This window comes from Pezoporus flaviventris, unplaced genomic scaffold, assembly GCF_033815535.1.
Source record: "Pezoporus flaviventris isolate CSIRO_AGI_PZ_B2104156 unplaced genomic scaffold, CSIRO_AGI_Pfla_v1 ptg000093l, whole genome shotgun sequence".
NCBI lineage: Eukaryota > Metazoa > Chordata > Aves > Psittaciformes > Psittacidae > Pezoporus > Pezoporus flaviventris.
Window position 1 is genome coordinate 3,067,579 of NW_026892641.1, and position 26,489 is coordinate 3,094,067.

Consider the following 26,489-nt stretch of genomic DNA (forward strand, 5'->3'; position numbering starts at 1 on the left):
TAAAGCTCAAGCAGAGATCTCACTGTATCTAAAGCTCAAGCACAGATCTCACTGTATCTAAAGCTCAAGCACAGATCTCACTGTATCTAAAGCTAAAGCACAGATCTCACTGTATCTAAAGCTCAAGCACAGATCTCACTGTATCTAAAGCTAAAGCACAGATCTCACTGTATCTAAAGCTAAAGCAGAGACCTCACTGTATCTAAAGCTCAAGCAGAGATCTCACTGTATCTAAAGCTAAAGCACAGATCTCACTGTATCTAAAGCTCAAGCAGAGATCTCACTGTATCTAAAGCTCAAGCAGAGATCTCACTGTATCTAAAGCTCAAGCACAGATCTCACTGTATCTAAAGCTCAAGCACAGATCTCACTGTATCTAAAGCTAAAGCACAGATCTCACTGTATCTAAAGCTCAAGCAGAGATCTCACTGTATCTAAAGCTCAAGCACAGATCTCACTGTATCTAAAGCTCAAGCACAGATCTCACTGTATCTAAAGCTCAAGCACAGATCTCACTGTATCTAAAGCTCAAGCACAGATCTCACTGTATCTAAAGCTCAAGCACAGATCTCACTGTATCTAAAGCTCAAGCAGAGATCTCACTGTATCTAAAGCTAAAGCACAGATCTCACTCTAAAGCTAAAGCACAGATCTCACTGTATCTAAAGCTCAAGCACAGATCTCACTGTATCTAAAGCTCAAGCAGAGATCTCACTGTATCTAAAGCTCAAGCACAGATCTCACTGTATCTAAAGCTCAAGCACAGATCTCACTGTATCTAAAGCTAAAGCACAGATCTCACTGTATCTAAAGCTCAAGCAGAGATCTCACTGTATCTAAAGCTCAAGCACAGATCTCACTGTATCTAAAGCTCAAGCAGAGATCTCACTGTATCTAAAGCTAAAGCACAGATCTATCTCACTGTATCTAAAGCTCAAGCAGAGATCTCACTGTATCTAAAGCTCAAGCAGAGATCTCACTGTATCTAAAGCTAAAGCACAGATCTCACTGTATCTAAAGCTCAAGCACAGATCTCACTGTATCTAAAGCTCAAGCACAGATCTCACTGTATCTAAAGCTCAAGCAGAGATCTCACTGTATCTAAAGCTCAAGCACAGATCTCACTGTATCTAAAGCTCAAGCAGAGATCTCACTGTATCTAAAGCTCAAGCAGAGATCTCACTGTATCTAAAGCTCAAGCACAGATCTCACTGTATCTAAAGCTCAAGCACAGATCTCACTGTATCTAAAGCTCAAGCAGAGATCTCACTGTATCTAAAGCTCAAGCACAGATCTCACTGTATCTAAAGCTCAAGCACAGATCTCACTGTATCTAAAGCTCAAGCACAGATCTCACTGTATCTAAAGCTCAAGCAGAGATCTCACTGTATCTAAAGCTCAAGCAGAGATCTCACTGTATCTAAAGCTAAAGCACAGATCTCACTCTAAAGCTAAAGCACAGATCTCACTGTATCTAAAGCTCAAGCACAGATCTCACTGTATCTAAAGCTCAAGCACAGATCTCACTGTATCTAAAGCTCAAGCACAGATCTCACTGTATCTAAAGCTAAAGCACAGATCTCACTGTATCTAAAGCTCAAGCACAGATCTCACTGTATCTAAAGCTAAAGCACAGATCTCACTGTATCTAAAGCTCAAGCACAGATCTCACTGTATCTAAAGCTCAAGCAGAGATCTCACTGTATCTAAAGCTCAAGCACAGATCTCACTGTATCTAAAGCTCAAGCAGAGATCTCACTGTATCTAAAGCTCAAGCAGAGATCTCACTGTATCTAAAGCTAAAGCACAGATCTCACTGTATCTAAAGCTCAAGCACAGATCTCACTGTATCTAAAGCTCAAGCACAGATCTCACTGTATCTAAAGCTCAAGCACAGATCTCACTGTATCTAAAGCTCAAGCACAGATCTCACTGTATCTAAAGCTAAAGCACAGATCTCACTGTATCTAAAGCTCAAGCAGAGATCTCACTGTATCTAAAGCTCAAGCAGAGATCTCACTGTATCTAAAGCTCAAGCAGAGATCTCACTGTATCTAAAGCTCAAGCAGAGATCTCACTGTATCTAAAGCTCAAGCACAGATCTCACTGTATCTAAAGCTAAAGCACAGATCTCACTGTATCTAAAGCTCAAGCACAGATCTCACTGTATCTAAAGCTCAAGCACAGATCTCACTGTATCTAAAGCTCAAGCAGAGATCTCACTGTATCTAAAGCTAAAGCACAGATCTCACTCTAAAGCTAAAGCACAGATCTCACTGTATCTAAAGCTCAAGCACAGATCTCACTGTATCTAAAGCTCAAGCAGAGATCTCACTGTATCTAAAGCTCAAGCACAGATCTCACTGTATCTAAAGCTCAAGCACAGATCTCACTGTATCTAAAGCTCAAGCACAGATCTCACTGTATCTAAAGCTCAAGCACAGATCTCACTGTATCTAAAGCTCAAGCAGAGATCTCACTGTATCTAAAGCTAAAGCACAGATCTCACTGTATCTAAAGCTCAAGCAGAGATCTCACTGTATCTAAAGCTCAAGCACAGATCTCACTGTATCTAAAAGTCAAGCACAGATCTCACTGTATCTAAAGCTAAAGCACAGATCTCACTGTATCTAAAAGTCAAGCACAGATCTCACTGTATCTAAAGCTCAAGCAGAGATCTCACTGTATCTAAAGCTCAAGCACAGATCTCACTGTATCTAAAGCTCAAGCAGAGATCTCACTGTATCTAAAGCTCAAGCACAGATCTCACTGTATCTAAAGCTCAAGCAGAGATCTCACTGTATCTAAAGCTCAAGCAGAGATCTCACTGTATCTAAAGTTCAAGCACAGATCTCCCTGTATCTAAAGCTAAAGCACAGATCTCACTGTATCTAAAGCTCAAGCACAGATCTCACTGTATCTAAAGCTAAAGCACAGATCTCACTGTATCTAAAGCTCAAGCAGAGATCTCACTGTATCTAAAGCTCAAGCAGAGATCTCACTGTATCTAAAGCTCAAGCACAGATCTCACTGTATCTAAAGCTCAAGCACAGATCTCACTGTATCTAAAGCTAAAGCACAGATCTCACTGTATCTAAAGCTCAAGCACAGATCTCACTGTATCTAAAGCTCAAGCACAGATCTCACTGTATCTAAAGCTAAAGCACAGATCTCACTGTATCTAAAGCTAAAGCACAGATCTCACTGTATCTAAAGCTCAAGCAGAGATCTCACTGTATCTAAAGCTCAAGCACAGCTCTCACTGTATCTAAAGCTCAAGCACAGATCTCACTGTATCTAAAGCTCAAGCAGAGATCTCACTGTATCTAAAGCTCAAGCACAGATCTCACTGTATCTAAAGCTCAAGCACAGATCTCACTGTATCTAAAGCTCAAGCAGAGATCTCACTGTATCTAAAGCTCAAGCACAGATCTCACTGTATCTAAAGCTCAAGCACAGATCTCACTGTATCTAAAGCTCAAGCACAGATCTCACTGTATCTAAAGCTCAAGCACAGATCTCACTGTATCTAAAGCTAAAGCACAGATCTCACTGTATCTAAAGCTAAAGCACAGATCTCACTGTATCTAAAGCTCAAGCAGAGATCTCACTGTATCTAAAGCTCAAGCAGAGATCTCACTGTATCTAAAGCTCAAGCACAGATCTCCCTGTATCTAAAGCTCAAGCAGAGATCTCACTGTATCTAAAGCTCAAGCGCAGATCTCACTGTATCTAAAGCTCAAGCAGAGATCTCACTGTATCTAAAGCTCAAGCACAGATCTCCCTGTATCTAAAGCTCAAGCAGAGATCTCACTGTATCTAAAGCTCAAGCGCAGATCTCACTGTATCTAAAGCTCAAGCACAGATCTCACTGTATCTAAAGCTCAAGCAGAGATCTCACTGTATCTAAAGCTCAAGCAGAGATCTCACTGTATCTAAAGCTCAAGCAGAGATCTCACTGTATCTAAAGCTCAAGCAGAGATCTCACTGTATCTAAAGCTCAAGCAGAGATCTCACTGTATCTAAAGCTCAAGCAGAGATCTCACTGTATCTAAAGCTCAAGCACAGATCTCACTGTATCTAAAGCTCAAGCAGAGATCTCACTGTATCTAAAGCTCAAGCAGAGATCTCACTGTATCTAAAGCTCAAGCAGAGATCTCACTGTATCTAAAGCTCAAGCAGAGATCTCACTGTATCTAAAGCTAAAGCACAGATCTCACTGTATCTAAAGCTCAAGCACAGATCTCACTGTATCTAAAGCTAAAGCACAGATCTCACTGTATCTAAAGCTAAAGCACAGATCTCACTGTATCTAAAGCTAAAGCACAGATCTCACTGTATCTAAAGCTCAAGCACAGATCTCACTGTATCTAAAGCTCAAGCAGAGATCTCACTGTATCTAAAGCTCAAGCAGAGATCTCACTGTATCTAAAGCTCAAGCACAGATCTCACTGTATCTAAAGCTCAAGCAGAGATCTCACTGTATCTAAAGCTCAAGCACAGATCTCACTGTATCTAAAGCTCAAGCAGAGATCTCACTGTATCTAAAGCTAAAGCACAGATCTCACTGTATCTAAAGCTCAAGCACAGATCTCACTGTATCTAAAGCTAAAGCACAGATCTCACTCTAAAGCTAAAGCACAGATCTCACTGTATCTAAAGCTCATGCAGAGATCTCACTGTATCTAAAGCTCAAGCAGAGATCTCACTGTATCTAAAGCTCAAGCACAGATCTCACTGTATCTAAAGCTCAAGCAGAGATCTCACTGTATCTAAAGCTCAAGCACAGATCTCACTGTATCTAAAGCTCATCCTCCCATTGCCTACTGTGGCAGCGCTGTGCTCCCCCCTGGCTGTCCTTCCCTCCCAGTACACCCAGTTGTGCCTGCTCCTTGCCATGGGTGCTTCCTCACACCACTTAGAGACCAGTCCTGCCTGGGCTGGGTGTGCAAGCATTCACCAGCAGGCACCAAAGCCTGGCCCTGGCCCACGGGAGGACAGGAGAGGACAATGCTTGCTGTCTGGACCCGCTGTACCCACACTTCCAGCTTTGGGATCCATCGCAGCCAGGAGTTACCACTTCCCATCCCCTCCTGCTTTTGGGAACGGGCACCAGGAACAGGCTTGGATTAAAGCATCCCTGCAAGGGCACAAAAGAAACCCAAGTTACAAGGGAAAACGACATTAACTTAAGAGACTCACCCTGCCCGTGGGGAGCTGGGAGCAGAGGGGCTCTTGGCAGCCTGGATTCATCCAGAACAGGTCCTGTTGCTATCCCACAGCCACAGTGCCCTCTGATGCTCCCCATCCTCCCCTTCAGCACGCAGGGGATGACCTGGGCCCCAAACACGTTGTTATAAGGCAAAATTAGAGCAGAAAACACCATCAAGACCCTCAGTTCCTCCTCGTACAGGAGCGAGCCCTTCGTTAGGATGAGTTCTGGCACCTGTATTTGTGAAGGGGAATGAAGTCTCCCTGACTCCGACCCCACTAGGTGTCTCTCTTGGCCAAGGCACACGGAGCTCCGGCGGCAGCAGCACAGGGAAGGAGGTCTAGGGCCAGGGAAGCATCCAAGGAGCAGGGCTGCGACTCCCAAAGGGGAGGAAGGCGAGAGGATGTGGGAGCAGGGAAAGGGAGCGTTGGCTGGAGCCTGAGCTCCGCAGCCTGCGAGGTCCCCATGAGGGGCTCCAGGGGAAAAGCAGCTCTGAATCAGCCTGGAAAACCCCATCCCTCAGGTCCAGGAGGTCTCTGGTGGCCGGCAGCCCACTGGATTTATCGCCCCCATTCCCAGTCCATCAGCACCTCCAAAGCGATTCCCCCTCTGGCCCAGCGCCGAGGTGTCAAAGAGTCCTCCCCTTGGTGCGTGCTAAAAGGCCCCCCAGATGCTGAGCTGCAGTTTGATGCCACTCGTTTCTGATGGCAGGCACAACATGAAGTCAGCTCCGGTCAGTGCCGCTAGGGGTGGACCTGCAGTGGGGATGGGACCCGGTCAGCAGCCGCATTGAGAAGGGGTTCGTGTCACCCAGCAGCAGCAGCTCGGAGGCGGAGCAGGGGCAGCCTGGTCCCCGGCACACAAAGCCCTGGTGTTTGTGCTGCCTCGCTTAGGAGCTGTGAGAAAAGCAAAGAGAAGGGGAGCCCGATGCAATCATCGCGGCAACCTCTCACCCCAGGAAGCCAGCGCAAACAATAGGAACAGGGAGGATTGCATGCTGCTGGGGGCTATCGGATACCTCCGGGGGGGGGGGGGGAAGGAAAGGCTGCATCCCCTTGGAAACGAGTCCAGGTCAGCATCCACGTCCCACATGGGGGGGACAAGCCACCTACAAACCATACCAGATCCTTGGGAGGAATTACAGGGAGCCATCCCACCCAGGGCTTGGAAAGCCTGCACCCTCCATGGGCCATCCCTCCCCAGGCAGCACGCTCAGGGTCTCACCTTCCTCCAAGCCCTTGCAAAGGAGAAAGCAGCAAGGCCTCCAGGCCACCACCACTTGTGTTAGTGCTCTGCAGTGCCAGCACTCCACATGCCGCTGTCTGCCCGCTGCTGTCATCCCCTGCTTGCTGCTGGGGAGATGAGAAGGGCAAAGAGCAGGTGAAGTTAAATCCAGCCCAGCAGCCAAGTGCATTGTTTCCATCGCATCCCTCAGTGATCCCAATCCAGGCACGCTTTCCACCTCACAGTTACTCCAACCCTTACCATTACCCAGCCTCGCTCCGTGCCCTGCTTGCCCAGAGACTCCAGTCTGGATCGTGCTGCTAAACTGGGGCTCTGAAGGGGCAGGTTCCCCCTTCCCAGCTCCAGCAGCACTGGGTGCTCCCATGAGCATTGCAGCATCACCCCAATAGCTTGGCTTGTGTCCCCTCTGCCCCTTCTATCCTCAGGTCCATACATGACCTAGCAGGGGGCTCTTTCACACCTATATGGAGAGTTTCCCCTCTCTTTAAGGGACCCTGGAGGTCCGTAATGACCCCCAGGTTAAGCACCCATGACGAAGGGGGTGGCTGTTCCTCCAGAGCAGCGCAACAGCATCTTCTGCTCGAGAGAAGCCGCTATGGAAGGGACATCCCACACCATGGGACACACAGAACAGGTCAGAGCTGCAGCTCAGTCGTTTCCTTACCAGTGGTTTAGTGCTTGCAGGACTGGCAGCTCCACCCTGGGACCCTCACTTGGGATGAGTTCTCTCTGAGGCACACCTCAGCAGTGGTCTCCATGCTCCCCATGCAAGCACAGCTGGCTACAGGCTTGGAGAGCAGGGGAAAGCTGTCTGGGACCAGGCTGCTTCAGTGGGAAACGCTAGCCCCACGGCAGAGCTGCTCCTCGGAATAGCAGCATCCCGCTTTCGAGCTCCTTGGCACAGGTGGAACCTTGCCCATCTGCTGCACTTAGGGTTGAGGAGGATGAGAGCATCCCGACGAAGGCAGGGAGCTTCCCAAGGAGAACAGCATGGAGGGTTGCCTTGGAGACTGCAGCGGGTCTCCCAGCACCCAGGCACTCGCCAGAAGGGTACCAGGCACGGCTCACTCAGTGCCCGTTGCTCCCTATAGCATCAAACCAGGGCTGGAAACCCCGCTGCTCATCCCAAACCAAGCTTCCCAAGGGCTCCTCAACGCCTTCCTCCCAGCTTTCCATCCCATCACGCATCGCACCACCACTCAGGCAATACCAGTGTTCCAGCCTGCCCTAAGCATTCCTGGAATTACCCTAATGGTGACAAGTTTAGTCCCTTGCGTGGCCATGCTTTACTTCCCCCCTTCTTGTGTAGGCTCCCATTTGAGAGTGTATCCAAGGCCTGATCCCAGTCATCTTGCATGGAAAATGGCTTTATCCAGTCGTGACTCCAGCACTACGGTCAAGCTCCTGGGGGCACAGACGGGATAAGGCAAGAAAGAAATCCAATGGGAAAATCCTCAGCTTTAGCAAAACCACTTCTTGCTCAAGTGCGAAGCCCAAGCAAAGCCTCAAACACAACCAGCGAGTGCCACGTGTTCAGTTTGCCACGGAATTCCACACTTGTAGGGGGATATTCCCGGTTTCCAAGGGTCAAGCCTTTCCCAAACCTATAAAGGACCGATGCTCTCTGTGCTCCTACCTATGCTATCGCTGGCTGACGGTCCTCAAGGCCAGCATCACCACCACATCCTCCATCCTAAAGCCTCTTTGTCCAGGGGACGCACAGAAGTGACCCAGAAGGAGTTAAGCAGCGCTCAAGTCCTCTGCTGAGCATTAACCCCCTGCAGCTTCTCACCGCCTGCTCTTCCAGTGCGAGGTTGGAACCGGGGACGGGAACGCTGCAGGTGGAGGGGTAGGAAAACCCCGCTCATGGTGAGGAGCCTGCCAGGCTCCCAAGGGGAAGCGATGAGAACCCTGCTGCTTGACTCACTTCTGACTGGCCCCGGTACAGGAAAATGTGGTGGAGGGAACAAGCCTTCCCCCAGAGCTCGGAATGGAGCGGTTGGATGAGCTCCCACCTTTCCCAGCTCCGCTTTCCCTGGTTGCAGCAGCGTGCGGAGGCGATGCTGACACAGCACACAACAGGTTAAGGCAGAGGGTCAGCTGCTGCCGCCCCATCTGAGTGAGTCAACCCCACCAACGGGGCTCACACAGCAGCATCTGTGCCGGGTGAGAAGCAGCTTCTAACAAGAGAAGGCTGAGCAACAGGCAGCGCAGGACCACAGGCTTAGACAGGCACCCCTTTTAACCCTGCCTGGCTCCATCTCCAGGCTCCAGCTCACACAACAAGGGATGAACTCTTTGCATACACAAAGGGTGATGCTCACGTGTTGGCAGACAAGGTCTTCCGAAGTCTGAGGCCTCAGAAGGAATGGTCACTGAGCAGGATATTGCTGAGGGCTGAGCCATGTACTTCAGACTTACCTGTTGCTGCCTGGCTGAGGAAGAGGAGCAAGGAAAAGCTCATTCCCTGTTTATTATCAGCCTCCTGTGCTTTCTTCTGGGGAAAGAACTCATGTCTAAAGCTACCAATGCCTGGAAGACACCAGACAGATCGCTTTCCTAGCAAAGCCCAGCCAGCACAAGGCTCATCCATCCCAGATGTGTTCTCCAGCACACCAGTGGCTAAACCCACCAAGACAAAACCCAACCCCATGAACCTGCCTGCATCACTTGACAGGGCCTTGGGGCATCAGCTTGGAGGTCTCTTCCTGCAGCTGTTTGAGCAGAGAGCCAGCCTGCCTCTTAGAACAAGGTGATGAAGTCTGATCTCAAGATCATCCCAGTCCTGGTGGTTGAACAGACACATACAACAGCCCTGGGAGGACAGAGCAGTTGTGTGAGCAGACAGCAGAGGAAACCAAGGCAAACCCTAAACCCTTTCCCATCAGGAATGCCATTCTTCCCTCTCACAAACAACAGCTCACCCCACTCCCCCATAGCTCTCATCCGCCTTCCTACCCACATCTCCGTGCTGGAAACCCAAGGGCTTTTTACTAGGACAAGCTCTCATCTCACCTTTCAGCACGTGCCTTCTACCTGGCTCAGTCCAGCTTCCTGCACACGAGGTCACACTGATCTCACCCCTCCAGTTTGGGCAACCCTATGCAGCAAAATCTCTGCTATTGTTCAGCTGTTACGCTTGTCGTCAATGGCCTTAACGGGACTGGAAAGCCTTCAGGCTGGTTTAGGTACCAAATGAAGATCCCTTTGCAAGCAGGGTTGTAGGCATCCCCTCCACTTGTTGTTACAGAGGCGTTTTAGAGGGGAGTCTACGGCCAGTCAGTGGGGCTGGGGCTGGGGCAGAGATGGTCTTTGCTTCAGGTTAGATGTGTTCAAGCTGCAATACCAACAACAAGAGGAACTATTAAGGGCTGGAGGCATCACCATGGGGGAAAGCAGCTCAGAGGTGCACAGAATGAGACAACCAGCCTACAGCTACTGCAGGACATTGATCCTCCAGGCAATGGAACTATCCTGCACCGTGCAAGGGATTGAGTATTCCCTCGCAGTCATGGGAGGAGAGGCAAAGGAAACTTGCAGCTGCCTACCAAGGGCTGCTCCCAGGAGGAAAGCTGGGATGAATCTCTTCTTCCAGAGCCTATCACCCCACTGCAACACCGGGGGGGGGGACGATGTAGGAACAGCCCTGCCACGGCCAAGAGCACGGAGGAGATGAACTCATTCCCTCCTCCTGGGCTTGTTCCTATAGAACAAACCACTTGTGCTGTTGATCCCATGCCCGTGGGCCTGCTTGGCTTCCTGCCCTGGAGGGATTACAAGCAAGGAAAGGTAAATTCCTAGCCAAGAGTGGCAAGGTTTCTGCTGCCTGCAATGGCTAGAATGTGTTCAGCAGCATCCCCGCCCCAAAGCAAAGCTGTTCCAGGCTCAGAGCAGGATGCCCTGCTGTTTGCTGGCACCCAGGCCAGGTACACGGTGAGGGCAGCAAGGTGGAAAGCTGTTTCAACCCTACCTTCCAGCCAAGGAAAGCACGAGTTGGGGATGTCACAGCAGAGGGAGAAGATGGTTTTGTCCATCCGGGGTGTGAATAGCATCCTTTGGACGAGACAGCTTCCACACTGCATCAAACAGCCCCAGGCAATCCTCTCAGCTCCTCTGCTTCCTCCTCCCAGGCAGGAGCCACCTTGCAATGGGAAGGCACGCAAGACGTGACTACCACAGCAGATGCCCTCATGCAGATGCAAAAGGCTTCAGGCCAGCAAACACATTTCACAGGGATGACGTTTCCTCACCTGAGGAAGCAGCTCCCAGGAGCCTGGGGCATTGCTCCCTGTCTAAGTGCTGTGTTTCACCCAAAGCAAACACTGCTCACACTGCCCATCCCTCCCTCACCCTGCAGGCGGGGTCCATGGGTACAGGAGCAGATGTCCCAGTCCTGGCCCCGAAGGTTGGCATCAGAGCTTGGGTTTGGAGCGGAACAGCCACAAAACTCAGGCTCAAGAGGCCTGGGTCGTGCCCATACAAGCGTCTGAAGTCCCGTGGCTGCAAGCACTGAAGGATCCCAGCTCTGAAGCGAGTTCCCCGCTGCTGCAGGGTGCCAGTTCAGAGCTGGTTCACGTCCAAATGTCTCTGAACGCAGGCAAGAAAGAGCATGCATCTACCTGCACAATACCACCGAGGCACCCAGAAAGGAGCAAGGCAGGGACAATAGCCCCGTCTCCTGAAGGTTCTTCTCCCGATATCCTGGAGCATGAGGAGCCACGGTAGCAAGTTACCTGAAGTCATGGGGAACACGAGAAAGATGAAGGTTTAGATGAGTTTCTCTCAAGCCTTACCCAGAACACCACCAGGGTACCTAACATGGACCTTTCCCAACCCTTCCCATCAGCAATAACTCCTGCTCCCAGGCGTAACTGCTGCTGCTGGGAAGGATTGCCCAGCAAACGCACTTGGAACAGCATCCATAAAGGAGAAGTCCATGTTCCCAGACTGGAAACGCAACCCCTTTATATAGGCTGGGATGGAGATGCAATGGCCAAACTGCTCCCTTCAGCCCTTATTTGCTTTGGACCTTGAGTATACCCCACACGAGACATCTGGCACAGGGCTTCCAGGATACAGTTTGCTTTGGCACCGGCCAGCTGTTGGAGCTCACAGTGCTTCAATGGGATTTTAGGAATTGACCGCCCTCCCTCTCTGCTCTGAGGCTTCAAGTCGAGGTTTCCACATGTGCCTTTAATGGAGATGCACTAAGACACTTATTGCATGTTAAATAAACAGCCCTCAATGAAACAGAACACCCTCCCAGCGCGTTAACAAACACGCCATTCACTCGGGCAGCTGCGGAGCCTCAAACCCGACTGCAGTGCCAGCATCAGTCATTTGATGAAGATAATAATCGCCCTATTAATGCTCATTAATGACTAATGCGCTCCTGGGAGGCTGGCTGATGATAAACCCTACAGCAGGCAGCAGGCAGGGAGGCAGAGGGGACAGGCTACGGCTCAAGGATGCTATTAGAGAAGCACAATCTGGGGTTTTGGGGGAGGATAAAGGTGAAGAGTGTCCAAAAAGGTAGCAGCTGCCTGAAAAGCGATGGGCAGGTGGGTAAATCCCAAGGATGAGAAACCCAAGCTTGTTTCTAAGCAGGTAAAGAGAGTAACTCCTGCCCACCATCCCCAGCTATAGAGCGAGCAAAGCAGCGAGGGATCTCTGCCCCAACCACAAGGCCATGTGCATCATGCCAAGGACACCTTGGCCATGGGGAAGCCCAAGCAGCCTGCAAGCCGAGCACGATGCTCCGAGGCCATCCAGGAGCCGGGAAGGGGATGGAAAACGCCTGGGCCTTCCCTTGGAAAGCAAAGCTCTTTCCCCAGGAGAGCCTGGAGCGATGCAGCCTGCGCCTTGTGCAGCAGACACAGCTGCTCAGTCCCCATGGGCTAGTGCAGGAGCTGGGACCAAGCTCCATGGCTGACCTTCATGAGATGGACCAGATGTCCCAGCATGGGCTACAAAGGGGCTTAGCAGCAGCCCCAGGCCAAAGCTGTGTTGTAACACTTGGCTGCCTGTGCCGAGAGATTCCCTTGCCCCTCATTCCCAGATTGTGGATGATGATTATTCCCCAAAAAGAGTGGAAAATACAGAAAGCAAAAGTGGATTCCTTGCATCCACGTCATTTGCACCAGAAGAATCTCTTCCATACATGGTAAACCTCATTGACCTCATCTCAAAAGAGGCAGGGAGGAGCAAGTCGTCACTCGCCGTGTACCAGTAGCAACACCGGTGTAGCTCAGGGATTCAACCCATTAGCACAGGCAGGCTCTCATTTGTTAGCCCATAAACCAGCGCATTGCCAAGGCCTCTAATGGGCTGCAGCTTTTAGATGGCCATTGTTAAAGCATCCCTGCAATGTCCTATGTTAAAAGGGAAATGACCTCATGTTTCCTTTGAGACTCTTCACCTTCCTCCGGCCCCAAGCATTCCTCTTGCTGTGCTCCCTGCCGTCCCCTTGCTGCATGGGACTCCGGCACAAGCTCTTTGAGAGCTGGGATCGCTTTCTAAAGCCATATTAACCAAACCCAGCTCAAACCCACCCAAACAGGCTCCTTGTTAACGTGCTCGCCTCTCACTTCAGCTTCCTCTACCAGCACTGAAAGAAGAGAGGGGAGGAAAGGCACATTCAAGCCAGTTTGTGAAGACCTCCCTCCATGCTTTGGGTCCCAGACGTGAGAAAACAAGGATGAGAGGAAGGTTGAGCTTGGCCAATCCCTTAGAGGTGCCCCATGGGAGGCACTGTCTGTGCTGAGCCCCGGAACACAGTGAACAGAGACCCCACATGGCTTGCAAACAACCCATAAGTCCTTTTCCTTTCACTCCCCATTCTTCAGGACCGGGAAGCACCAAAGGCTCTCCCCAGCGCACAGACATCACAGCAGGTCCTTTGATGGTGTGATCTCAACAGGAGAGGAGCACAGAATCCTGCTCCAAGCCTGAGGCTCTGGAGAAGACACTTGGCAAGAGCAGGAGGGGGGGGGAGGCCAGTATCCATGACAACCACTCATTTCTTGCTGTGAAGACAACAAAAAGGACTCCTGAAGGCACAAGTCCCCTGTCCTCCACCGGAATGGAACACAGGCTCCCCCTTAGTTCCGAGAACCCCCAAAGATCCATCCCTCCCCGTAGCACTCGCCCCCTTTCATCCCTCTGCATCACAGTCTTCCCCGTTGCGCCACTGACCTGTCAGCGTTTGGCTTAGGAGGGCTCAAACAAAAGGACGAGCAACATGAAAACGAGCAATGTGGGTGCTAAGAGGGAGGTAAAGCTGAAGGAAATCCATCATTTCACAGCAGGGCTTCATCTGTTTAGAACAGCAGAATCGCTTCTGATGCGTGCAACTTAACCTCTCACTGTTATTCACCGTGCACATCAGGTAAGCAGCTCTCATCTCCAGTGGGCAACCACATGGCTGGTGGTTGGGAGCTGTGCACAGGGCATGAAATGAGGAATACAATTAACGTTAATCACATCACGGCATCACCCACAAGCTGTGGTGATGGAGCAAAGCAGCACCCTCACCCTCCCAGCCCACCCTCTTGTCCCTACCTTTCGCTGTCTTCACATCAACTGAGTCCTCCCTGCTCTTCCGTGCTGCCCTCTTTGCACCTTCATCTGGACACAAAACAGCGATGGGCTTATGAAGGCTTCAGTTCTTCAGCCATTCGTTGTTCCCTGCCCCTGCTTTAGGGAGACGAAAAGGCTTCTAGACCCTTGACCAGGGCAGGAAGGGCTCTAGAAGCCAGTTAAGCTCGAAACAGAGACTAAGGAGCAGGGGAAAACCCTGCTTCTGCAAGTTCCTCGCATCATAGCCTCAACCCAAGGCTCTTTCCAGATGACCTTTGCTTCCCCAAATGCCTCCTCTTCCATTCCCTAGCTCCCCACAGCCCAAGATAAAACTGGATAGAAATACAGCCACAGCTTTGTCCCACCACCCCGACTCAAACACCACCTCTATTTTAGCCTTATGCCATGCTATTCCCATTTCACCTTGGTTTTCTGGGAGTCAGGCTGCTTGCGTTCAGCTCCTGGCTCTGTGCAAGCTGCATTGCCCCCCGTGGGCGATGGGATGAGTGTTATACATGTGCTTTGGGGGGACGTTTGGGTGCCTGTGGACCAAGGCGGGCACGTTTCCTGGGTTAATTCAAGATGTAGGGCAGCTTCTGCCTCCCTTAAAGGCAGCAACCCAAACCCTGATGTTTTCCATCGCATCCTTGAGGATCTGCTTTTCCGGCCTGTGCAATCCATGTCAGCCCAAAGAGAAAGTGCACTGGAAAGGGAGCCAGGACTGTTTCACACGCCAGCACCGACAGCTCCTGTGTTGATGTTGAGGGAACAAATGTGCCTGGTGAAGCAGGGAGGTTAACATAACCCTGTCGCCGCTCCACGCTGCAGCAAGCATGAAGGTTCAGGGAGTGAGTGCAGAGATGTGCACACGAGCACCTTATTTGGGAATGTGCTGCTTTAAACACGTGAAAGAGGATGGAAATCAAGCGCAGAAATTCAAAGCTGACATCAAATGAGGGCTGCAGAATGAGCTTTTCATTCCATGATATTAAAAGGACCTTTTCCCCCCAGGGAAATAGAAGGAAAAGGGGGTTAAAGCTGTCCTCTAAAAGGTGTTATAAAGTAGTTCTTAGGACGAGGCAAAAGCTGCTGGGGGGATTGAGTTTTGAGTTGGGGAAGAGCAGCAGAACGGAGGGGAAGGAGATGCTTCTGGCTTAAGGACATGCTCTGGCTGATCCAGCTCAACCCCTTTCCTTCGGGAGTCAGTGCAGAGCACTGTGCTCAGGGCAGTGTTTAGGACAGGAGAGGCAGCAGGTTACCCCAGCACCGGGGTCTTGTAGGGGCACCTGTGAGGGTGCTGAGGTGCAGGGTGCCCAGAGGAGCTGTGGCTGCCCCATCCCTGGCAGTGTTCAAGGCCAGGTTGGACACAGGGGCTTGGAGCAAGCTGCTCCAGTGGAAGGTGTCCCTGCCCGTGGCACCCTTCTGATCCCATGAAGATGCTCCTCCAGGTGCTTTGCAACAGGGGAGAAGGTGCTGTGGGAGCACAGGCTCTTAACACTGCCCACGAGCTGCCAGTGCTTGAGGAGAGATAACGCATGGATGCCAAAAGGAAACCAAAAGGAAGCAGTCAGGGAACTGATTGCTGCACTGAGCAAGGGAGTGAATTCCCTTGGTTACCACAAGATGCTCCCCAAGCCTGACAGCATCCCTTGGAGCAGATGTGTTCCCGTTCTATTGCCTCAGCCCTCAGCCTGCGGGGGCAGACGCCAGCATCAGCCACCAATGCTAACAAGCACCGAATGAGCATCGACAGTCAGAAACCGCCTTGGCTTTGGGTGCCTGCAGCTTCCCCATCCTCCGGGCCAAGCTGTGAGTGTTTGGCTGGTATTATCCACATCGGAAAGTGCTTCGGGTCGTAAAAGCCAAACCGCTGAGACCTGGATCCCTGAAAGCAATTGCTAGAAAGGAAGGAGGGGAGCCCTTGGAGCTGTGCTGCAGACCCAGACCGGCGCAAAGGGGCAGGTCTGAGCTCCTTCCAGCAGCGACAGCAAACTCAGCCTGCGCTGCTCCGAGCCCCTGCAGGTGTTAGTGAGGGAGGAAGGATTATAGACGCTCACACACACACATCCACCCAGGCAGGTTCCTCTCACTCATTCCCCATGTGAGCAGCTGGAGGTGAAGAGCCTGCACAGCGATGGATGGAGGCTTCCTTCACCCATCAGCACGCAGGTTTGCAGCACGTTCCCCTCCGCTGGGCTTCCCTGATCCCACCCAAAGGCTCTGTACAGACCCAAGACTCCTGGGCTGCATTCTGCCATGCCCTGCCTCCCCTCACCGCCGGCGGTAGAAATCAGTGCAGCTCATTACAACAGCTTGTAAAGAACGGCTGCTCCGGGGTCTCTTTTCCGCTTCCCTCTCCCTTCTCCCCATCCCCGTGATCAGAGCAGGCTCCTTCTCTTTCTCCCCTCAGTAATCCCCAGGCACGCTCAGAAAGGACTCTTGCAATCAGACAATGGTGGCTTTAAGCCCTGGGAACGAGGGGACAACTGCGGCAGCCACCTGAGGGATGCGGGGCCCCGCGAGGACAGGGATGGGATGCTTGGGAAAGCTGGGAGTGAAGAAAGGCCACTTGAAACGATGCCAATGAATCCCTCAAAGGGCGATGGAAGGGGCCCTGCAGCGCTGCAGGTATCTTCCCTGCTCGTTCAAAGCTCTGCTTCCCAACCCGAGCTCTCGCCCTCCTCAGGGGCCCCCCTCTCTACCCCCGCTCTCCATCCTCCTTCCTGAACGAGCTCCAAGGTTGATTTCCTGCGTGCTTGAATAGGACCAGCTTGACACAGCCTGCCTTGGGATGAAATCACCAACTTGGCTTGCCTTCCGTCTGCAAAACAAATCCTTCTGCGGGGCTTTCATCTAGCGAAAGGACAAGGGCTCCGAAACGCAGGCCGGCCTCTGCCAAGTCCCCTGGGTGCTGCTGCCTGGGGGAAGCTCGTGTTTGCTGCAAAGCTCAGCTTTAACAAAGGTGACCTAGCTGAGCTTTCCCACTAGAAATAACCCGTGAGCCTCCTCCTGTTTGCCCCCCTCGTCACTCAAAAGAAGGAACCATAGAATCATAGAATGCCAGAGCGGTTTGGGTTGGAAAGGACCTTAAGCTCATCCAGTTCCAACCCCCCTGCCATGGGCAGGGACACCTCACACTAAACCATGGCACCCAAGGCTCTGTCCAACCTGGTCTTGCAAAGGAAGCACAAGCACAGTGAGTGAGATAGGGAGGGAGGGAGGGAGGATTAGCTGTTTCCAGAGAGGAATGGGAAATCTCACACACAGCATGAGCAAAGGCCAGGGCAAGCTTGGAGAAAGGGAAACTCAAAGGGAAACTTCTCCTATGACCCAATCTTCCAAGGTATTTAGGTCAGGATGGGAATAATGTCTCCTGGGGTATCTGCCTTTCCTATTGCTCTGCAGACCACGGTGATGATGATGATGATAACCCATGGGGAGCCGAGAGCTCTGCACACGTGGTATGCAAGCTCTAGCACAGTGGTACCCCATGCGCTGGGGGCCACGCTGGGGTTGCTGCACTGGTTTTGGGACATGGGTGCTTCTGTGATAGTCCTCAAACTCGACAAGCAGCTTTAGCGAGGGCTGGTGGGTAGGATTTGTGCCCTAAATGAGTGAAAGGCCCCAAATTGTAATGAACCTCTTCTTGTTGGTTTGCCTCTACACCTTGAAACCAGCCCAAGACCTGCCTCGGCCCTTCTCCATCCCCTCTGATTTCCTCTCCCAGTCAAGACCACACAGTTTCTGTGCTCACAGGGAAAGGAGGGACATAGGCAGTGTCACTTCCCTCTCCCCAGCAAAGTGCTGGGGCAGAGAAGCACAGCTGGAGCTGTGGGCTCAGTGACAAGAGTACCTGAGGGTTCCTGTTCTCCAGGGCTATTCCTGCACCCCAAAACAAGGCATGGCAACCATATCAGCTTGTGAAGGGGTTTGCTGGGCACACACGAGCAGGAGCCTGCCCTGGCTCTTGCTAACACTCCCCCTTGCTGCAGAGCTGGGGTCTGAAGGCCACCATATGGTTATCATTGGTACAGGAGGAGCATGCGGGCCAGGACATGTGGAACTCACATTTTCCTCTGGACCACACTCAGCCTCCACTTGTTTATTGAGGGGGAGGGACTGGAAAAACCATTGACTCACCGTCAGGAACAAAACATTGTGAATCGGGGCTTGGAAAGGGCTCTTTCCAAGACAGCTCTTCTGCTGGAGCAGGGGGAAGGGGACAAGCACCGAGTGGGGTAGCTTGCGGGCTGCTTTCCCTTGGTGCATAGAAGTGGGGATACCGAAGGGATGGCTCTTTGCAGCATTGCTCTAGCCCGCATCCTGCTCTAGCCTGGACCTGCTTGAACCCATAAAGCCAAATAAAGAGCCAGGGTACCTCCATTGCTCAAGTCAGGTCTGGTTTAGGCATTGCTGCAGTGATGTCTCCATCAGAAAGGAACCCCGTATCTCAAGCTACCCGCCCACCAGCTAGGGTATAATGATGCAGACAAGACCAAGCTGCACTCTGCAATGGCCCCCAGGGTGCTAAGAGGCAGCGTGCTGGGAGAGGAAGGGGTTGAAGGTCTAATGCTGAACTTGAGGTACAACACAGAGCTGTGCTGAATCTTTCTTAGCTGCTTCGCAAGTGCCGTTCTGCAGCTTTGAGCCCCAGCTTTCCTATATGAATGCACGTGGAGTTCTAAGCTGCTGAAGAAGAAAACACGGGTCTGTGTGAACCAAAGACATCAAATGGCTGTGGACAAACGGGCCTCACGTTTGGGCAGTGCCACCCTCTGCTCCACGGCGGAGCTGAGCAGTCTCTGGTTCCACGAGGCTGCCTTGAGATGCCTTCATCTCCTTACAAAGCTCCTGCAGATCTCAGGCGGCTCTGCTGGGTCTAAGGGTTGAGCCAAGCTGAAGCCTGGGTTCTGCTGCATCCAGCTCCATTTGCCACGACAGCCTGTGCCAAGCTCGCCTGAGCATGGGAATGCTTTCCAGCCCTCATTCTCAGCTCTGCTCTCTTGCCTCTTCCCGTTCTTCCTGCCTTGTTCTGCTGCTGGAAAACACACGGACAAGGAGATTAGCCAGAGCTCAAAGGTCTTTCAAGTGTATTCCAAAAAGCACGAAACCTCTGTCTCTATTCCTTATGGAGTCACCCAAAGTCAGTTCTCCCCCCCCCCCCACCCCACACACTCCCCCGGACATCTGAGAACAGTGAGTGCCTCACATAACTGATGGGGGTTCCTGTCCTCAAATCTAACAAACAGTGAGAGGACTGAACATCTGGAAGGAGCAGATGCTCCTCAGATCCCTGCATGGTGTGCTCCATGCCACCCAGGGCTGCCTACCCACCAGGAAAGGGAATATGGGCTCCTTGGCAGCGTGGAGCCCCATCAGCCGTGAGTCAGGGAGCTGTAGGTGTGCAAGTTGGTGTCTCAGCAGCGCTGCTCACCTGAATCATCTCCAAACACACAGGCGAGATAGGGAGGCATTCACAGCATACGTGGGTGCAGCCCAAACCACTGCTGGAGCAGGAGCCCCTTGTCTCCTGTTGCAGAGCAAGAGCAGACAGGAGCCAAATACGAGTGTCCTTTACCCACCGAGTGCTCCGCTCAGGTATCCCACCTCCTCTGCCTGGCATCCCAAGGAAGCAGGAGCTGCTCGCTTTCATTGAGCAGCAGCACAGCCCCACCGAGGCAAGGCTTGAAGGGGAAGGAGGGCACTTTGAAGACACAACCCAGCCCTTTAGCAGTCTCCCCTCCTGGAGATGGGCAAGGGAGATCGTGCCTGCCCGGTGAGAAAGGGGAGAGATGCTCTGATAAGCATCCCACCCACGGGCACTGGGAAGAAGATGCAGCTCCATTGTGGACTCGGCTCAGCTTGTGGGATGTTCATAGCTTGCATCCACAAGGTATTAATCTCGCTCAGGCACCGGGGCTGCCAAGCAGCAGCGTTGGGAGATAGAGAGGAATAATCCCAGCCTGAGCTTCTTGTGGCATCCTGAACCGCCTGCGCCGTCAGCCAGCAGAAACCCGGGCTGGGATGCTTTCCTTTGCACTGCGTTGAACTGGCAGCCCTGGAGCAACAGGCTGAGGTCTGGCCCTGATCAGAGACGGGCAGCAAGGACTTCACCCTGCTCTGCCAACGTGCTGCAAGAGCTTGTTGCACTGCTCCTCTTCCCCAGCACTCCGCTCTCTGCTTGCTGCCCCTCGAACCCCACAGCCTCAGGCTTGGGTAGCTTACCCATAGGGCCAAACCCAGGGTGAGTTTTACCCCGTGTGACTGGCTAAAAGGGTGCCCTTAAAGGGGGAAGCAGGCTCCAGCAGACCCCCTGCTGATGCTTATCGCGGCCAGGGGCAGATCTTCTTGCCCTGGCCTCGTGCCATGAGAGCAGTGTGTCTGGAGAGGGTTTCACCCTCCTGACAGTGCTACCCAGGGTTTCGCATTCAGTCTTCTGCTGCGTTTGATCTGCCTGCAGCAGCTGTTTTCCACTCCCACAACAAAGATCTATAAGCTCATGTGGCCGGGAATGGTGTCTGAGGAGCCACGTGGCTGGACCCGAACCCACGCTGGAGAGAGAGAATAAAACCAAGGGACCCTCACACACAGTGCACTGTGAATCCGTGCTGGAGGCCATAGGATCCTGCAGGCTGGTTTATGTATGGCTGTGTGTGTGCCAGATGTGCAGACAAATCTGTGTAACCCCTCGAATCACAGAGCACTTTGGGTTGAAGGGACCTTAAAGCTCATGCAGCTCCAACCCCTTGCCATGGGCAAGGCCACCTTCCACTCGAGCAGCTTGCTCCAAGCCTCATTCAACTTGAACACTACCAGGAAGAGGGCATCCGGCACCAGTGCCTCACCATGAGTGTTCCACATAGAGAACGTGAGAGTAACCACTCAATGGCACCAGCGTGAGCTCACGTACGGGCACATTCCACAAGGGAAAGGTGGGTTTTAGCACAAGCACGTACAACACTTGAGCATGGGAACACCAGAGCACAGGTAAGAAAGCAGCAGGAAGCCCCAATACACCCTGTGCCCATGCACGGGAGCACAAGGAACACAGAAACACACTGGCTTTGTGACTGTACTCAGCCAAGAGGTTCTAGTCATGGGCTCTCCTGCCCCACGGCCAATACAGATAAGGAGCAAAAGGCTGAAAGAGAAGGGAGGGGAAACTGCTTACATACATTAAGAAAAAAAAAAAGGCATTATTCAAAGACTATAAAAGGCAAAAGTTTGGATGAAGGAGAAGAGAGAGGGCTGCCAAGTGCTCCGAACAAATGGAAGAGGAGCAGGCTGCTGCCAGCCCTTGGCACGTGTGCTTCGCTTGCATAAATCACTCACTGCAGACCTATGGTAGTTCCTGCTGACAAGCTGTCCTGCTCCTTGGCTGGGGGAATGGGGCATGTGCGTTACATGTACTTACAGCATAGTAAACTGTTATTAAAAGGGGAGGTGGGGGGAGAAAACCCCCTGGGGGATTTACTTGTGGGTTTGCACTCGTGCGCGTCGGAGTTCGGGGCCACGGAAAACGCCAGGCTAAGGTCCCTATGGAAGCACTTGACCTCTTTAAGGGGGTAGGCAGAAAGAAACCATCTCCAAGAGAGCAGGGAGCAGGCTAAAGCCACAGAAATGTTGGGTGCATCCCCAAGGACGTGGTTCCCTCACGGACACCGGGGAAGGTCGCAGCCTGGTCCAGGAGAAGGGGAAAGCACCTCGAGGCAGGCTGAGATCACAGCTGGGATCGTGCTACCTCAAACCCACATGCATAGGGTGGATGGGGAGCTGAGAGGCTGCCTAAGCTCAGTTAGCAGCCCTGAAGGGAGAAGGCTGTTTCCAGAGGGAAAAGGGGGGACATGTGCTTTGTCTGCAGGCTGCACGGAGCACTGGTAAGAATGGGCTCCAGACAGCAAAAGATAGGAAGGATGGATGTTCAGCTTAAGGGAGGAAAGGAGAATGCAAAGCCAATAAAGGATTTAGAGAGACATTATAGGAAGAGAAGGCATAATTGAGGCGAACCTGACCAGACTAGTTCTGTCTGTATTGACTTTGCCTCTCCACGTTACAGGCCATCCATCCTGCTTTATCACTCAGCGAGCATGCACACAGGACATCCATACAGGCACGCACCGGTCTGGGTTGCTCCACCACACTACCGACTCCATCCAGAACCCATCAGCCTTCCCAAAGCAGCTGTCTGGCTGCCTAGTCTATCCCACACTGACATCCTGCTCCATGCCAGTCCATGCAGTGGTTGGTAGGAAGCATGCTTGCCAGGACATTCAAACCTACAGGACTAAAAAGTGAAACCCAACGAAGAGAGGAATTCTTATGGTGCTGTTTGTTGCAGTGCTTCCAAACCCAGCTCTGGTTGGAACACAGCTGGATCGTGCTGATCCACAACCCACGGAGCAGCCTGGTTGGAAAAGACCGACTTTGTCTGGATGTCTTCTACTGTATTGCTCAGTTTATGGGCTGTAACCCCACACCTCTGCTGTAACCTGTTCTGATCAGTCCCCAGGGCTGGTTTGCCCTCAAGAGCCTGGTAATGCCACTCTCTGAGTGTTACTGCTTATTTGTCCTGGCTACACTGGGAGGAAAATGCTTACGGGATGAAAGCAGACCTATTTAGACAAGTAACTGCTAACGTAACAAACCCCAACAACTGCTGCAGACTACATCACACCCCAGCTTGAGAACTCACTTGAGCGTGCAAGCAGATGGAATTCCAGTAATAATCCTACCGCTAATTCCCAGGGAGTACAAGTTCCTCAGGACATGGACTGTGGATTCAACGGAAAAAACCCAAGAAAACGAGAGGTTTGTGTGCATTTGCAAAGTAAGGCTGGAGCCAAAGCAAGCACTCAGGGTTTCCAAATCACAGCTCCCGGCCCCAGCTGATGGACTCGCTGCCTTGCTAGTGGGACTTACGCGACCAGCACAGAGGATGCTTTGAAATGGCTTCTGCTGCTGAGGTCCTGGGGTGGATCACGGGGAGAAGAAGGTCAGGCTTGTGCAAGGCTTGTATGTTAAAGTAGGTCACTGATCCAACCCATCCATTTAGGGTTATACGCCTGACTGATGACTTCAGCACCTAACTGTCTTGACACCACCAGCGAGGAAGCACCGCTGCCAAGACATTAATGGATCTAGGGCAAACCTCAGCCCCGAGCAGGAAGCCAGTGTAACACCCAGGCACCTCAACCACCTTCCAACCAACGCTGACCCAGGATCCCGAGCTCACAGAAGCAACCCGAACCCTTGGCAAGCACGTCTGCAACAAGTGACGTCTCTGCAGTCACACATGAGCCTGCATCCAATGCGTTCGCCGTGGCACTGAGGATCCCTGCTTGTCCTTAAGAGATGGGGACAGCGAGGCGCTCACCCAAATGATGTGCAACGGGGAAGTGTCCCTGGACACCAGCACAAAAAACACAGCTCTTACTTTTGGACCAGCATCCAGCCAAGCCCAATTGAACCTCAAGAGCCGGTATGAACACCTCAGCTGTTAAGGATGTGGTTCTCCCCGGTGGCTTACTTTGGTCTTCTTTAAAAGGTGTGGCTGTGAGCGAGTCATGAGCACGGGGATTAAAGGAAGGGGTGTTAAGAGGTTAATGGGGTTCTGTTTGGAGAGGGATTTAGGCTGGCGGAGGTCTTTTCCCTCAGCAGCACAGAGTGCAACGTGTCACTTGTAATTGAGCTAATGAAACACCTCTGGGGATAGAAAACCACCAGCTAAATTCAGACCTGGCTGAGAGAGCCGAAGCTCATCGACCACAAGGGTTATGCAGAGATGGAAGTGCTCTGTTTAGGGGCAGTGGGCTGCAAAGGGAACAGCAGAACTGGTCTGGCTTTGCAAAGTCTGCTTTTCCCCGCTCGAGGCTGTTGGATCTGGGGGTAATCCAGCAGATTTAGTTATGGCCGCTCTTCCAGCATGGGACTATGTGAACTCTGTCAATATACTAATGCAATTTACCCAGGCCAGCCTCTGACAGTGATACTACAGCTGTTTTCTACAAAGAGAATAGGGAGGGCAAGTAGTTAGCTCTGTAGTTATGGCAAGGGAACTACACACGGCTTAGTTGAGCCAGGGCTGCAAATACCCACCCTTCTCAATGCACTTTTGGGATGGGCTCCCATCAACCAGCCCTGATCCTTTCAGCTTTCACAAGGGGAAGGGAAGGTTTGTTTTCTAGTCTTCAAAGCCCTGACAAACCCCCTCTGCCCCAGAGCCAAACCAGCAAACACGACTTGAAGGCAAGCAAGGGAGGGCTAAGCCAGAGTCCTGCAGGGAGCTGCATCCTCTCCATGAAAACTGGGGATGATCTGACATTACCTTGTCTTCCAAGTCAGGAAGAGAATCCTTAACAGCAGGAAAACCAGGGAGACATCTTCAGGAGGCAACTTCAGAAGGATTTTGTCCAAAGCCTCTTCCTGCTGAGGTTTGATCCCTCCTTCTCTGGCTTTAGGAAAGGAGACATCAGTAGCTGCCTGGTCTACTAGCAGGGACCTAGGAATGCATTGAAACAGCTGATGAGAGGAAAACGGGCCCTGATAAGCAAGTCCATTCTGTGCTGTGAGATTGCCTCCCCTAACATCCAGCTCAGAGTCTCTTGACAGCAAACAAAAGAGAGGCTTTCTCAGACCATGGGTCCTGCAAACCCACTCTGGGGCAGGCTTTCCTGCATCGTCACTACCTCTAAAGACAGAACCAGATCGTGCCCTGATCCAGTTCAGCTGACCCAGGGGATTTAGACAGGGGAAAAGGCACCATTGCCACCAGAGTTTGGCTGCTGGTTTGCCTCTCCCAAAGCTGCATCGCTCCTATAGCACAAAGAGGGGCAAAACTGCTCAAGACAGAGAGAGAAAAGGATCCCCTCCTTGGAGCTGCTTTATTGCAATGGCTCTTTTGATGAAGGCAATCTGTCCTGCATTATAAACTACATCATTTTCAAGGAGCCAAGAGCTTGCGAGCTCACATTAAGGGCTATTAATCGTCCTGCTTATCACGTTGTGCTGTTTGACCTCACCTACTGCTTTCTCCCCACTCCCGCTGCAAAGCATCCATCACTTTTTAAAGGGTTACAGAAAGCTACAGGGGAAGGCTCTGGTTTGTGTTAGCTTGATTGCGATGGACTTTAACAAAGCACCCATCACAGCTGCTGAGCCACGCCATAGATCAAGCTCCTCTAATTCTTTTCATGTCTCCAGAGGGGAAGGCTAAGCAAAACATCACATTTCACCTCCCAGGGCTTTGTTTCGGGCTCCAGAGATGGCAAAGGCCATGTGAGCTTCCCCTTTTTCCTTGCCCCTTTAGAACCCCCAGCAACAGGAGGAAAGGCAAGCAGGGATGGCGAGGTAGCTCCTCCGCTCGTGTCACCTAAGGCACATCAAGGGGAATCTGCCACGCTGAGTTACGGGCTTGGGGAAGATGAGTGTAAACCAGTGGCCTTTGGGAACTCACCAGCTAAGAGAGGCAGCTTCCAGCTGAGCTGAGCTCAACAGCAAGGCAAACCCGTTAGGGAACCCACACGAAAGCTCCTTGCAGCAGAGCACGCATGTTTGAAGCCCACGTGTGCTGCATTCTGCAGGTTTCAGTTGGCCCTTTGCTCTCTGCTGCATGCAAGAGAGCGAATTCCCTGCATGACTCCCAGCAGCACACGTCAGTGTAGGAGCCTCCAAAATCCGCTTCCTGCTCTCCCACTGGAAGCAAATTCGCTTGAGGCTCCTCTGCCTCCTACTACGCAGGGGAGAAAAGGTGAGGAGGAGCAAACAATGGGTTTAACTCGTATCTCCCATCTCTTCCTGGATGTGTTACCCCTGAGTCACTGGGAGAAGCGCAGGAGAAACAGGAAAGGCCTGGGATTTGTTTGATAAGAGGTCAACCCTGGCATTGCCCCATCCCTGGCAGTGTTGAAGGCCAGGTTGGATGGGGCTAGCATCCTGCTCTAGTGGAAGGTGTCCCTACCTGCGGCAGGGATGCTTCCTTCCCTGAATCCCAGCAGGGTTCCCTCTGAGGAAGGGGAACCTCTGCTGTCTCTGAGACACCAGATGCTGCCTGTGCAATGTGCAGCAGTCCCACTCCGCAACATCCAAACGCCTTCCAGATGGTGAGTGGAGGAACTAAGGCGCCTGCACACACGGGGACGTGGGCCTTGGGCTCCAAGGGCGGAACCAGTGACACTGGAATCCCAATTCCCAGTGATTCACTGGGTTAAACTGGCTCTGAAAAAGAAGAGGTTTCAAGGAAAACGAGAACCCTGCATTACCTCACCGGGACGTAAAAAGAAGAAGGGAAAGGGCCCATAGAAGAGAAACGAAATCCTGCCCCGAACACTCACTCTGTTCTTGTGCAGCCTGACCTGAGCATGTTTTAGCTCTTGAGAACAGAACAAGCCAACCCAAAGCCAGTCCTCGGTGTCTGGCTCTTTCTCTGCCTGTATTAACTTCAGCTCAATCAAGGGGG

At 52.0% G+C, this 26,489-nt stretch overlaps 1 protein-coding gene across 1 annotated transcript in view; it reads left to right on the forward strand.

The window, feature by feature from the left end:
- Positions 1–26,489, forward strand: part of NFRKB (nuclear factor related to kappaB binding protein) — a 254,050-nt gene that overhangs the window by 42,196 nt on the left and 185,365 nt on the right. The window lies entirely within an intron of this gene.